This window comes from Saimiri boliviensis, chromosome 2, assembly GCF_048565385.1.
Source record: "Saimiri boliviensis isolate mSaiBol1 chromosome 2, mSaiBol1.pri, whole genome shotgun sequence".
Taxonomy (NCBI): Eukaryota; Metazoa; Chordata; class Mammalia; order Primates; family Cebidae; genus Saimiri; species Saimiri boliviensis.
In genome coordinates, this window is record NC_133450.1 from 39,969,548 (window position 1) to 39,984,682 (window position 15,135).

Genomic DNA, 15,135 nt, shown 5'->3' on the forward strand with positions numbered 1-15,135 from the left:
CACATGGACACAAAGAAGGGAACAGTAGACAAGGGGTCCTGCTTAAAGGTGAAAGGTGGGAGGAGGGTGAGGATGGAGACGCTATCTATCAGGCACTACGTTTCTTACCTGGGTAGTGAAATAATTTATAAACAAAACCCCTGTGACGTGCAGTTTACCCACGTAACAAACCTGCACTCGTACCCCTTGAACCTAAATAAAATTTGGAAGAAAGAATCTTCAGTGGAAACAAAGAAAGAAGGGTGTGGGAAAGCCTGATTTATGGGGTGGTGATTATGAAAGCATGGTAAATCAGGGTCAGGTTTGTTATGCAGATTTAAATTGGTGCCTTCTCCATTGATAAGAATCTGTAGTGACTTAGCATCATCCTTCTCTTTGTGGTATAAAGTGGGAGGAGAGACATGCTTACAAATGGAGATGTGCTGCCTGTGAATGGAGATTTCCTTTATAGATGTAAGTTTCTCTTAGAATAAGTGTGACTTTTGAGCCTTCATGGAGAAATAAATAAAAAAGAAAGAAAAGTGTGACTTCTAGGATTCAGGGAGAAATAAATAAATACATAAGAAAGAAAAGTGTGGCCGGGCGCGGTGGCTCAAGCCTGTAATCCCAGCACTTTGGGAGACCAAGGCGGGTGGATCACAAGGTCAAGAGATCGAGACCATCCTGGTCAACATGGTGAAACGCCATCTCTACTAAAAATACTAAAAATCAGCTGGGCATGGCGGCGCGTGCCTGTAATGCCAGCTACTCAGGAGGCTGAGGCAGGAGAATTGCTTGAATCCAGGAGGCAGAGGCTGCGGTGGGCCGAGATCGCGCCATTGCACTCCAGCCTGGGTAACAAGAGCGAAACTCCGCCTCAAAAAAAAAAAAAAAAGAAAGAAAAGTGTGACTTCTGGTCTTGTTCTCTAAGCTTCTTCTGTAGCTGTGGTCTCTCAAAATAATCCTTATGCCAAAGGCTTCTGCAGTTTTTCAATATGCCAAGGTGACATATTTTGGAGTAGCATGTCCTGAATCCCATCACCTTGAAACTCCCTCAACATACAATAAAATAAGTATGTACTATTTCCACATTATTCTAATTTCATGTTAAATTAAGTTTAGCCTAAAACTGCCTTCTTAAATATTTTAAGCTCAGTTTAAAGGTTTCTCTGTATACAGTGACTGTAACTGAACTGGATATGTAAACAGACTAACCTACTCTTGTGCCAATCACAGCGTTTTGGCCAATCACAGGCAGCTAACTGTTCAAATCATGTTCAAATAAGACAAATGCCAAGCTGTAACCAATCTAGCTGTTTCTATACCTCACTTCTGTTTTTCTGTACGTCATTTTCTTTTTTCTGTCCATAAATATTATTTGGCCATGTGATAGCCCTGGAGTTGCCCTGAACCTATTTGGGTTCAGGGAGCTGCTGGATATTCAGATCATTCTTACTCAGTTAAACTCTGTTAAATTTAATTTTCAAGTTTTTATTTTAACATTCATCACACTGCTAGAGCTAATTCACTCCCACTGAAAAACCTGGCCTCGTATCTGGACCAGAGACCAGTCTTGTCCTTTGTTGTGAGGAATTGAAGGCAATAACTCAGTAGCTCAAGTGACACTTCAGCTGCTAGTCTGACTTTGCCCTGTTCTTTCAGGACTTGGGTTATTCTGCTTTATTCTCACTATTAATGGTAACCTCACAGTTCAAAGTACCTACATTTCTGGTTCTGTTTTCAGACCTCTGCCTGCCTAAATGGCTCTCTCAATAATGCCTTCACTTATATTTCTTTTCTCTGTCTATGTCATACACATGGTAGAAAGGTGTCAAATGTTAAATTTTGTTTTTCCTATACTTAGAACTACAGTATTTAGCTTTTAAATTTCTTCTTTCATCAGTTTTAGGAATTTTTTAAATCAAGTAATTTGTCCTTCTGATCTAAATGATCACATTTTATTGGCATGTAGTTATTCATAATATTTTACTTTTTTAAGGCAGGTAGGATATATAGTGTGAAAATAAAATTTAAAAGCTGCTGGAACTCCAGAAACATTTTAAGACTTGAGAGAAATATGACTGATCTGCATCATGTAGCATGTAGTTGTAACTTCTGCTTCTTAGATTATAGATTAGGTCGGGCATGGTGGCTCACCATTGTGATCCCAGCACTTTGGGAGGCTGAGGCGGGCGGATCGCCTGAGGTCAGGAGTTCAAGACCAGCCTGGCCAACACAGTGAAACCCAGTCTCTACTAAAAATACAAAAATTAGCTGGGCGTGGTGGCAGGCGCCTGTATTCTCAGCTACTTGGGAGGCTGAGGCAGAAGAATTACTTGAACTTGGGAGGCGGAGGTTGCAGTGAGCCGAGACTGAGCCATTGCACCCACCCTTGGTGACAGAGCTAGACTCCATCTCAGAAAAAAAAAAAAAAAAAAAATTAGCTAGGCATGATTGTGGGCACCTGTAATCCCAACTACTCCGGAGGCTGAGACAGGAGAATCACTTAAACCTGGGAGGTGGAGGTTGCAGTGAGCCGAGATTGCGCCATTGCACTTCAGCCTGGGCGACAGAGCAAGACTCTGTTTCAAATAAATAAAATTAAATAAAGTAAAATAAAATAAAATAAATTATAGATTGACTCTCTCACTGTTCTTGTTCTGTAAATGACAAGGAAAGACCAGAGACCAGACCACTTCCCTTTCCAGTCAATGACCTTTGTCATAGGTTAACTGCCTCCTTTATTGTCCTGTACCTAATTCAGAACAGATGGCACAAAAGACTCCATGACTGTTTCATCTTCAGTGTAGAATGTTAAGCATACCTTTCTTGAAAGAAAAATACCACTTTGATCAATCAAATAATTGTAACTATGCATTAACACTTAAATAAAAAGATGCTGAAATTCTGTTAAGCTTGCCTAAACCCTGTCTGTATAAATAACCCCACACTTCTACACGTTGGAACAGTCTTCCACTCTTTGGAATCTGTGCTTCCTGGATGGTTATTCTCGAACTCTACGCTTAATCATATTTTCTGAATCTTGTTATTTAAGGTTGACAATATCAATGTTCACTTTTTATTTCAGTTATTGACAATAATTGCTTTTGAGAAAGAAAAGTGGCTCAGCACAGTCTAAGGAATGTGAAGTATGCAAAGTTTATCAGGCCCACAGAGACAGGAACACCAGACTTCAATCACAGTCCCCGAAGCCATGCCTGGAGGTAATTGTTTTATTTTCCTAAAATGTTACCAGGAATTACACAATGTAACCCTGACTCATTATCTTCATGTTCCTGGGTTTTGTGATACAAGAATAATGTATCATTAGCCAATCAATAGCTGATTTTAGAGAGCCAATGTTAATTCTTGGTAAACTCTTCAGGGACTGCTCTCTCTAACTTCTCTTTTTTCCTGGGTAAATCCACTCCTAACTGCTGCTAACTGCAGCATATATTCAGGGGAACTTTAATCTCTGTTTCTCTGGCTGTAGTTCTCAACCTTAGCCAGAATAAACTCTCAAGTTATATTAATTTTGGCTTCAGTTTCTTAAAAAAACAAACAAACAAACAAACAAAAACTGTTGATATGGAGACTCAGACAGGTAACTAACAATTAACTTTTCTTTCTTTCTTTCTTTTTTTTTTTTTTTTTTTTTTTTGAGGCAGGATCCCACCCTGTTGGCTAGGCTGGAGTACAGTGGCTTGATTTCTGCTCACTGCAGCCTTGACCTCCTGGGCTCAAGCCACCCTCCCACCTCAGCCACCCAAGTAGCTGGGACTATAGGTGCACGCCACTGTGGCTGGCTAATTATTATTATTATTATTTTGTAAAGACAGGGTCCCATGTGTTGCCCAGACTAACCTTTTAATTTTAATATTATATTTAAAGCTATGTTTTCCCCCTGAGCACTATTTTAGTTATATTTCACAAATTTGATATATTTTTGTCATTTTTCATTCAAAATATCTTTAAATTTCCATGTGTTTTCTTCTTTCATCTACATGTTTTTTTGAATGTATTTTGCTCAATTTCCAAACATTTGGGGATTTTAAATTCATCTAATTTTCTCCTCAAAACAGTTTGGTGATGTACATGGTGCAAGTTAGCACATATCAGAATTGTGACTGTTACCTTTCCCTTGTTTGTTGGTAAGCATGAATAGCCTTTTAAAAAAAAATTATATTAGGCCGGGCGCGGTGGCTCAAGCCTGTAATCCCAGCACTTTGGGAGGCCGAGGCGGGTGGATCACGAGGTCGAGAGATCAAGACCATCCTGGTCAACATGGTGAAACCCCGTCTCTACTAAAAATACAAAAAATTAGCTGGGCATGGTGGCGTGTGCCTGTAATCCCAGCTACGCAGGAGGCTGAGGCAGGAGAATTGCCTGAACCCAGGAGGCGGAGGTTGCGGTGAGCCGAGATCGTGCCATTGCACTCCAGCCTGGGTAACAAGAGCAAAACTCCGTCTCAAAAAAAAAAAAAAAAAAAAAAAAATTATATTTAGATGAATTAAATTTTTTCAGTCTTTTACTGCTTTTCTCTTTCATATATTGTTTAAAAAGATCTTCTAAAGAATAATAAATTAAGGTTAACCTAAATTTAAAATAGAATTATCTGTGAAGTGTAGTGGCTCACACCTATAATCCCAGCACTTTGGGAGGCAGAGGCCGTGGATCACCTAAGGTCAGGAGTTCCAGACCAACATGGTAAAATCCCATTTCTTTTAAAAATACAAAAACTAGCAGGGTGGGGTGGTGCATACCTGTAATTCCATCTACTCAGGAGGCTGAGGCAGGAGAATCGCTGGAATCCGGGAGGCAGAGGTAGCAGTAAGCTGAGATCCTGCCGTTGCACTCCAGCCTGGGTGACACGGCGAGACTCCATCTCAAAAAATAAATAAATATACAAAGGTCTATTTTGGTCCTCTGTAGGTATCAAAAATGATAATAATAATAAAATAAATAAATAAAATAGAATTATCCTTTTTTTTCTTTTTCTAGGGTTTTATTTCTTTATACTTAATTCTTTAAAAAATATTTTTGGCCGGGCGCGGTGGCTCAAGCCTGTAATCCCAGCACTTTGGGAGGCCGAGGCGGGTGGATCACAAGGTCAAGAGATCGAGACCATCCTGGTCAACAGGGTGAAACCCCGTCTCTACTAAAAAATACAAAAAAAATTAGCTGGGCATGGTGGCATGTGCCTGTAATCCCAGCTACTCAGGAGGCTGAGGCAGGAGAATTGCCTGAACCCAGGAGGCGGAGGTTGCGGTGAGCCGAGATCGCGCCATTGCACTCCAGCCTGGGTAACGAGAGTGAAACTCTGCCTCAAAAAAAAAAATATATATATATATATATATATTTTTATATTTAGATGAATTAAAAATTTTCAGTCTTGTATTGCTTTTGTCTTTCAGTATTGTTTAAAAAGACCTTCTTAAGAAGAATAAATTAAGGTTAACCTAAATTTAAAATAAAAATAACCTTTTCTTCTATTTCTAGGGTTTTACTTAATTATACTTTAAAAAAATTTTTATTTTTCCATAAGTTATTGGGGTACAGGTGGTATTTGGTTCCATGAGTAAGTTCTTCAGTGGAGATTTGTGAGAACCTGGTGCACCCATCACCTGAGCAGTATTACACTGCAGCATATTTGTCGTCTTTTATGAATAGCCCTTTGACTCTGCATTAAGAAACCCTTTCTGCTCTCTGTGTAGCATGTGTCATATCTGGCAGGCACTCTGCAAGAATCCTGCTGTGCTCCCATCTGTCATACTTCCACATAACTTCAGGCATAGAGCTCAAAAACAATTTTCTTTTTTCTTTCTTCCTTTTTTTTTTAAAGATGGGGTTTCTCCATGATGGCCAGGCTGGTCTTGACCTCCTGACCTCAGGCGATCCACCCACCTCGGCCTCCCAAAGTGCTAGGATTATAGACATGAGCCACCACGCCCAGCCTTCAAAAACAATTTTCTAAAAAAATTTTTAAATTTTATTTATGTATTTTTATTTATTTATTTATTTTTTAAAGATGGGGTTTCACCATGTTGGTCGGGCTGGTCTTGAACTCCTGACCTCAGATGATCCGCCCACCTTGGCCTCCAAAGTGCTTGGATTACAGGCATGAGCCACTGCGCCCGGCCTTCTAAAGAGATTTTTGTTTCTATTTTGTTAATAAATGCAACAGGGGGAAAAAAAAGAAAATGCTTAGTTATCTTCATGATTCCTTGAATAGAAAAATGTTTAAATTATAATTTATTTTATGTTCTTTTTTAACTTTTATTTTAGGTTTGTGGGTACATGTGAAAGTTTGTTACATAGGTAAACTCATGTCATGGGGTTTGTTGTACAGATTGTTTCATCACTCAGGTAGTAAGCCTGAGTGATGCTTATCTTTTCTGCCCTTCTTCCTCCTCCCAGATTCCATCCTCAAGTAGATTCCAGTGACTGTTTCCTTGTGTTCATAAGTTCTCATCATTTAAATCCCACTTACAAGTGGGAACATGTGGTAGTTTTCTGTTTCTACATTAGTTTGCCAGGGATAATGGCCTCCAGCTCCATCTATGCTCCTGAAAAAGACATGATATTGTTCATTTTTATGGCTACAAAACATTCTAGTTTTTTTAACTGAAATATCATTATGGCTGGATGCAGTGGCTTACGCCTATAATCCCAGCACTTTATGAGGCCAAGGCAGGCAGATCACTTGAGATCAGGAGTTTCAGACTAGCCTGGCCAACATGGTGAAACCTGGTCTCTACTAAAATACAAAGTTAGAGAGAAACACCAACTGTACTAAAAATACAAAAAAATCTCAGCACTTTGGGAGGCTCACACCTGTAATTCCACCACTTTGGATGGCAGATGCCTGTAATCCCAGCTACTCAGGAGGCTGAGGCTGAATAATCACCTGAACCTGGGAGGCAGAGGTTACAGTGAGCTGAGATTACACTAGTACACTCCAGCCTGGGCAACAGAGTGAGACTTCGTCTCAAAACAAACAAACAGATACAAGAAACCCCAAAAAACTGTTCTTATAAGAAAATCAGAGACTAACTGCCTTTCATCCTCAGAAGAAAGTTTGTCCTAGAATGGAAACAGAATACAGGTCACAGAGTTAAAGGGCTCACCAAAATAACCTCAGATGAACAGGCAAACAGGAAAATTAAGTTTGTTTGTTTGTTTGTTTTTAAGACGAAGTTTCGCTCTTGTTGCCCAGGCTGGAGTGCAATGGCGCATTCTCGGCTCACCGCAACCTCTGCCTCCTGGGTTCAAGCAATTCTCCTGTCTCAGCCTCCCAAGTAGCTGGGATTACAGGCATGGGCCACCACGTCCGGCTAATTTTTTTTTTGTATTTTTAGTAGAGACGGGGTTTCACCATTTTTGGCCAAGATGGTCTTGATCTCTTGACCTCGTGATCCACCCTCCTCAGCCTCCCAAAGTGCTGGGATTACAGGCGTGAGCCACCGTGTCCGGCCTTTTTTTTTTTTTTTTTTTTTTAACTAAAGTGCTTATTTTAAAATTGCCATTCTTGAGGAGACTTTGGATGCTTCTAGATCTTCCTGCCAAATCTTCAATTCTGTACAACAAATTCCTTCCTGATGTCCCTTTGAAGGAACTTATCTGAGGATAAGATCAGTCTGGGTCATCTGGTGGTGTCTTCTGTCACAGAAACAGAAAGAAAGATGCCATCCCAGGGCTAAAAGAATTTAACTTTCATTTTATAAAAATGAAAGTTCAAGTTTCAAGTGCAACACTGACATCTAGTGGAAGAAATATTTCAGTAATTTACCAACTAAACTAAACATTTTTGTTTTTGTCAGTTAGGGGAAAAAAAAGATGTGGGCCCGGTGCTCACATCTGTAATCTCAGCACTTTGGGAGGCCGAGGTGGGCAGATCACGAAGTCAGGGGTTCAAGACCAGCCTGGCCAATATGGCAAAATCCTGTCTCCACTAAAAATTAGCCAGGCATGATGGTGGGTCCTGTAATCCCAGCTACTCAGGAGGCTGAGGCAGGAGAGTCGCTTGAAACTGCAAGGCAGAGGTTACAGTGAGCCAAGATCATGCCACTGCACTCCAGCCTGGGAGCAAAAATCTGTCTCAAAAAAAATTTTTTTTTAATTTGTCAACCAGGCACGGTGGCTCATGCCTATAATCCCAGCACTTTGGGAGGCCAGGGCAGGCAGATCACTTGAGGTCAGGAGTTCAAGATCAGCCTGGCCAACATGGTGAAACTCTGTATCTACTAAAAATACAAAAATTAACTGGGTGTGGTGGTGGGTAGCTGTAATCCCAGCTACTGGGCAGGCAGGAGAATCATTTGAACCCTGGAGGCAGAGGTTGCAGTGAGCTCAGATCACACCACTGTACTCCAGGCTGGATGACAGAGCAAGAGTCTGTCTCAAAAAACAAAACAAAACAAAACCTACTTTTGTCTTTTAATAAGTGTTTTCTAAATACAGGTCAGTGCCATTGATAGGAAAGGTTTCCAACACTTATATTTAAAATATATTCTGGGTGACTTGTGTGAGCAGGACCCTGGGACCCATGACCGGTTGTTCAGCAGGATATCAGGTAATCTCTGGCATTCACAGAACTCATTTGGACAAGTGAAAAAGGCCTGTTCCTACTCACAGTTTTTCCCTCCATTAGAGCTCTCATGAAGTGTTTTGACAGTAGCCATACAGACTATGGGTGGGGCTCTGATCATACCATTTAAAGATGCTTGGAGATAATAGTGACATAATATCTCTTAAACCCCAAGGTAGAGTCCAGAAAATAAGAGGAGATTAAGGTAATATTTTTAGGCCAGCCACAGTGGCTCATGCCTGTAATCCCACTATTTAGGGAGGCTAAGGTAGGTGGATCACTTGAGGTCAGGTGTTTGAGACTAGCCTGGCCAACATGATGAAACCTCATGTCTAGTAAAATATGAAAATTAGCCGGGTATGGTGATGCATGCCTGCAATCCTAGCTAATTGAGAGGCTGAGGCAAGAGGATTGCTTGAGCCTAGGAGGCAGAGGTTGTAGTGAGCCAAGAGCACACCACTGTACCCCAGCCTGGGAGACAGGAGAAAAACCCTGTCTCAAAAAAAAAAAAAAAAAAATTAAGATTTTTAGATATGTATGCAGGCCGGGCATGGTGGCTCAAGCCTGTAATCCCACCACTTTGGGAGGCCAAGGCGGGTGGATCAAGAGGTCAAGAGATCAAGACCATCCTGGTCAACATGGTGAAACCCCATCTCTACTAAAAATACAAAACTTAGCTGGGCATGGTGGTGCAAGCCTATAGTCCCAGCTACTCGGGAGGCTGAGGCAGGAGAATTGCTTGAACCCAGGAGGCAGAGGTTGCGGTGAGCTGAGATTGCGCCATTGCACTCCAGCCTGGGCAACAAGAGTGAAACTCTGTCTAAAAAAAAAAAAAAAAAGATGTATACAAGAAAGCTAGATGCAGTGGCACACACCCGTAATTCTAGCACTTTGGGAGGCCAGGATGGGAGGATTGTTTGAGTTTAGGAGTTTGAGACCATCCTGGGCAACATAGTGAGACCTCATCTCTGGTTAAAAAAAAAAAAAAAAAAGAGTTAGCTGAGCATGGTGCTACTTATGAGGCTGAGATGGGAGGGCTGCTTGAGCCCAGGAGTTAGAGGCTGCAGTGAACTATGATCCTACCACTGCACTTTACCCTTGGTGACAGAGCAAGACCTTGCCTCAAAAAATATATTACATATGCGGCCGGGCACTGTGGCTCATGCCTGTAATCCAGCACTTTGGGAGGCCGAGGCAGGCAGATCACGAGGTCAAGAGATTGAGACCATCCTGGCCAACATGGTGAAACCCCATCTCTACTAAAAATATTAAAAAAGTCCGGGTGTGGTGGCTCACACCTGTAATCCAAGCACTTTGGAGGCCAAGGCGGGTGGATCACGAGGTCAAGAGATCGAGACCATCCCGGTCAACATGGTGAAACCCCATCTCTACTAAAAATACTAAAAATTAGCTGGGTATGGTGGCGCGTGCCTGTAATCCCAGCTACTCAGGAGGTTGAGGCAGGAGAATTGCCTGAACCCAGGAGGCGGAGGTTGCGGTGAGCCGAGATCGCGCCATTGCACTCCAGCCTGGGTAACAAGAACGAGACTCCGTCTCAAAAAAAAAAAAAAGAAAAAAATGGCTGGGCGCGGTGGCTCAAGCCTGTAATTCCAGCACTTTGGGAGGCCGAGGCGGGTGGATCACAAGGTCAAGAGATCGAGACCATCCTGGTCAATATGGTGAAACTAAAAATACAAAAATTAGCTGGGCATGGTGGCGAGTGCCTGTAATCCCAGCTACTCAGGAGGTTGAGGCAGGAGAATTGCCTGAACCCAGGAGGCGGAGGTTGCGGTGAGCCGAGATCGTGCCATTGCACTCCAGCCTGGGTAACAAGGGTGAAACTCCGTCTCAAAAAAAAAAAAAAAAAAAACTACAAAAAAAAATTAGCCGGGAATGGTGGTATGTGCCTGTAGTCCCAGCTACTTGGGAGGCTGAGGCAGGAGAATTGCTTGAAACAGGAAAATGGTGGTTACAGTGAGCTGGGATTGAGCCACTGCACTCCAGCCTGGTGATAGAGGGAGACTCTGTCTGAAAAACAAACAAACACATACACTATATATATATATATATATATATATATATATATATATATATGCAAGAAAAAGAGGCATTTAATATACTAACCTAGATCAAATAAAACGAACATACTGAATACATATAGCCACTGAATAAGTTTTGAATTGTTCTTGGTTCTCTTTCAAGTTTAGTCTTGCTAAGAAGTCCTAGCAAATTGCCCTGCTGTTCTCTGGAAGACATGACTGGTTCTAATGTTAAAAGAAGCCTGATGGCTAGGAAAATCTCTCACTTGTTCAATGTCTTCTATGAGCAAGGTATTGTGCTAAAATTTTACATGCGTTAATTCATACTGAGTTTCAGACATACAATCCTGATGTGTAGAAATTATTATATCTGGCTAGGCATGGTGGCTCAAGCCTATAATCCCAGCACTTTGGGAGGCCAAGGCAGGTGGATCATTTGAGGTCAGGAGTTCGAGACCAGCCTGGCCAACATGGTGAAATCCTGTCTCCACTGAAAATACAAAAATTAGCCGGGCGCGGTGGTGGGCGCCTGTAATCCCAGCTACTCAGGAGGAGAACTGTTTGAACCCAGGAGGGGGAGGTTGCAGTGAGCAGGTTGCATCTATTTTGATAGATAAAAAAGGTGTGCTTGCTTCGGCAGCACATATAGTAAAATTGGAACGACACAGAGAAGATTAGCATGGCCCCTGTGCAAGGATGATGTGTAAATTCGAGAAGCGTTCCATATTTTTAAAAAATTAAAAGAAAGAGAGAAAAAAAATAAGGTTCCAAACAAGTTTAATAACTTATCAACATCAAATGGTTAAGTAGCAGAGTCAGAGCAGATCACAATTACTTCTTTTCTTTCCTTTTTTTTTTTTTTTTTTTTGAGATGGAGTCTCACTCTGTTGCCCAAGCTGGAGTGCAGTGGTGTGATCTCAGCTCACTGCAACCCCTGCCTTCAGGGTTCAGGTGATTCTTCTGCCTCAGCCTCCAGAGTAGCTGGAATTATAGGCACCATCTCTGCAGTCTGCACCCTCAGGGACCCTGGAAGTCTTCCCTACCCCATCCCAGCAGGTTCAGAGGTGTCTTCTCCCACTGCCTGGCCTCTCTCCTCTCCCAGGATGGCTCCAATCTTGGAGCAGGGGTTCAGGATGAGCAGGGGTGCTATCACAGATCAGCCAGGTGTGTGCAAGCTTGGGGCAGTGCTGACACGCCAGGCCTCTGCTGTCTCTGCCCCCTCTGGAATTTGGGCACCCATGAGCATAAGAGGGGAAGCCAAGAGGGGCTGAGGGTGGAAGCCAAGTGAGGACAGAGAACAGCTTGACACTGTCCTGCAGGAACCCCTTGGTGCAAACAGCCTGGCTGCCAAGGATGCTGGTGGTGCAGTGGAAGGCAGGGAGACAGGCTCCTGGACAAAGGAGGCAGATCCCCGTAAGATCCCACCTTCAGGGCGGGGATCTTCAAGACCACACTGGGAAACATGGCGAAACCCCTGAAGGCTGGGGGTCAGGTGCCAGTTCCTGTGGATCTGAGTAGGCACTCATGGTGCCTTGTCGGGCCAGCCCATGGCCAACGATGGACCAATCAGCATGCATTTCCTCCTCTCTGAGGTCCATAAAAGCCCCGGACTCAGCCAGAGCAGGGCAGAGGATGGAGAGACCATGGGACTACCAGCTGCAGAGAGGAGCCACCCACTCCAGGCCTCCTCTCTGCTGGGAGCTAAACACTCCATGGGACAACCTGCCTACAGAGAGGAGCTGCCCACTGCAGGTCTCCTTTGAGCTGTTCTAACACTCAATAAAGTTCCTCTTCCTCTTGCTCACCCTCCACTTGTCTGCATACCTTATTATTCCTGGACACAGGATAAGAACTCAGGCAAAGGCATCACCAGCCACAGAGGTTTCTGGCCAGAAAAGTGACAACCCAAAGATCTCTTTTTTTTGAGACGGAGTTTCACTCTTGTTACCCAGGCTGGAGTGCAATGGCACAATCTCAGCTCACTGCAACCTCCGCCTCCTGGGTTCAGGCAATTCTCCTGCCTCAGCCTCCCGAGTAGCTGGGATTACAGGCACGTGCCACCATGCCCAACTAATTTTTTGTATTTTTAATAGAGATGGGGTTTCACCATGTTGACCAGGATGGTCTCGATCTCTTGACCTCATGATCCACCCGCCTCAGACTCCCAAAGTGCTGGGATTACAGGCTTGAGCCACCGCGCCCGGCAACCCAAAGATCTCATAACACATGTTTTCACTCCTAAGCAGAAACTAAAAAAATTGGTCTCATGTAGAGAGTTGATTGATGGTTACCAGAAACTGGGAAGAGTAGTGGGGAGGAGGGGAAGAAGATGAGTCAGTTAATGAGTGCAAAAACATTGTTAAAGTAGAAGGAATAAGATCTAGTTTTCTTTCTTTCTTTTCTTTCTTTTTTTTTTTTTTTTGAGACGGAGTTTCGCTTTTGTTACCTAGGCTGGAGTGCAATGGCACGATATCAGCTCACCGCAACCTCTGCCTCCTGGGTTCAGGCAATTCTCCTGCCTCAGCCTCCTGAGTAGCTGGGATTGCAGGCACGCGCCACCATGCCCAGCTAATTTTTTGTATTTTTAGTAGAGACGGGGTTTCACCATGTTGACCAGGATGGTCTCAATCTCTTGACCTCGTGATCCACCCGCCTCAGCCTCTCAAAGTGCTGGGATTACAGGCTTGAGCCACCATGCCGGCTTAGATCTAACTTTCAATAGCCCAATGAGGTGACTATAATAAACAATAACTAATCATATATTTCAAGATAGCTAGAAAAGAAGATTTGAAATATTGCCGACACAAATAAATTATAAATATTTGAGATTGTCAGTATCTCAATTACCCAGATGTAATCATCATACATTGCATGCATGTACGTATACCTTGGCTCCAAAATAACAGAAAGAAAAAAGAAGGCTGGGGCCATAGCTCATGCCTGTAATGCTAGTAATTTGGGAAGCCAAGTCAGGTGAATTGCTTGAGACCAGGAGTTCAAGACCACACTGGGCAACATGGTGAAACGCTGTCTCTACAAAAACTACAAAAGTTAACCAGGCATGCTGGCACATGCCTATAGTCCCACTATTTGGGAGGCTGAGATGGGAGGATCAGTTGAGCCCAGGATGTCCAGCTGCAGTGAGAGGTGTTTGCACTACCGCACTCCAGTCTTGGTAACAGAGCAAGACCCTGTCTAAATTTTTTTTTTTTTTTTTTTTTTTTTTGAGACGGAGTTTCGCTCTTGTTACCCAGGCTGGAGTGCAATGGCGCGATCTCAGCTTACCGCAACCTCCGCCCCCTGGGTTCAGGCAATTCTCCTGCCTCAGCCTCCTGAGTAGCCGGGATTACAGGCACGTGCCACCATGCCCAGCTAATTTTTTGTATTTTTAGTAGAGACGGGGTTTCACCATGTTGACCGGGATGGTCTCGATCTCTTGACCTCGTGATCCACCCGCCTCGGCCTCCCAAAGTGCTGGGATTACAGGCGTGAGCCACCGCGCCCGGCCTTAAATTTTTTTTTTTAAAGGTCAGGCATGATGGCTCACGCCTGTAATCCCAGCACTCTGGGAGGCCAAGGCAGGTGGATCACAAAGTCAAGAGATCGAGATCATCCTGGCCAACATGGTGAAACCCCATCTGTGCTAAAAATACAAAAATTAGCTGGGTGTGGTGGCGCGCACCTGTAATCCCAGCTACTCGGAATGCTGAGGCATTAGAATCACTTCAACTTGGGAGGTGGAGGTTGCAGTGAGCCAAGATCCCACCTGGTGACAGAGTGAAACTCCATCTCCAAAAAAAAAAAAAAAAAAAAAGCTTCACTAAAGCTTCATATTTCTTTGCTTTTATGAGACATGCCCACATATAGATAGCACAGAATCTTGTACATTTTGTGGACAGATATTCACACTTGTCACACACACATGGTCCCTTTTTGGATCATGCCAATTCCTTCAAGCAGTTCATCCCTAGAAGCAGGTAAACAAGGACATCATCACCTCATGGACAGGTTTTAAATTGTAACTGTAAATATTCACATTGCCAGGCAGAGTTAATCCTAGTAGATTCTGGATATGGAGTATGCCAGGTGTTTTTGTTTTCGAGACGAGGTCTCACTCTGTCACCCAGGCTGGAGTGCAGTGGCATGATCATAGCTTACTGCAGCCTCAACTTTCCAGGTTCTCAGGTTCCAGCAATCCTCCCACCTCAGCCTGCCAAGTAGCTAGGACCACAGGGGTACACCACCATACCTAGTTTCAGTATTTTTGATAGAGATAGGGTTTTGCCATGTTTCCCAGGCTGGTCTCGAACTCCTGAGCACAGGTGATCTGCCCGCCTTGGCTTCCCAAAATGCTGGGATTGTAGGCGTGAGCCACCATGCTCAGTCTGAAGTGTGCCAATTCTGATTAAGGGTGAAAATAAAGTGGAATATCTTTTCCCAACTCACCAGCATTTCCAAAACAAAAAGAAAACATTTGAGGAACAGCGAATACTGGGACTCATCAGTACAAGAAGGTTTGTTTTCCTTAAG

At 43.3% G+C, this 15,135-nt stretch overlaps 1 non-coding gene across 1 annotated transcript; it reads left to right on the forward strand.

Moving 5' to 3' along the window:
• Positions 1-11,229: 11,229 nt before the first annotated feature.
• On the forward strand, positions 11,230-11,336 carry LOC120364075 (U6 spliceosomal RNA). Its single transcript, XR_005579428.1, has one exon. It is a non-coding gene; the product is annotated as a U6 spliceosomal RNA (small nuclear RNA).
• The last annotated feature ends 3,799 nt before the right edge of the window (positions 11,337-15,135 follow it).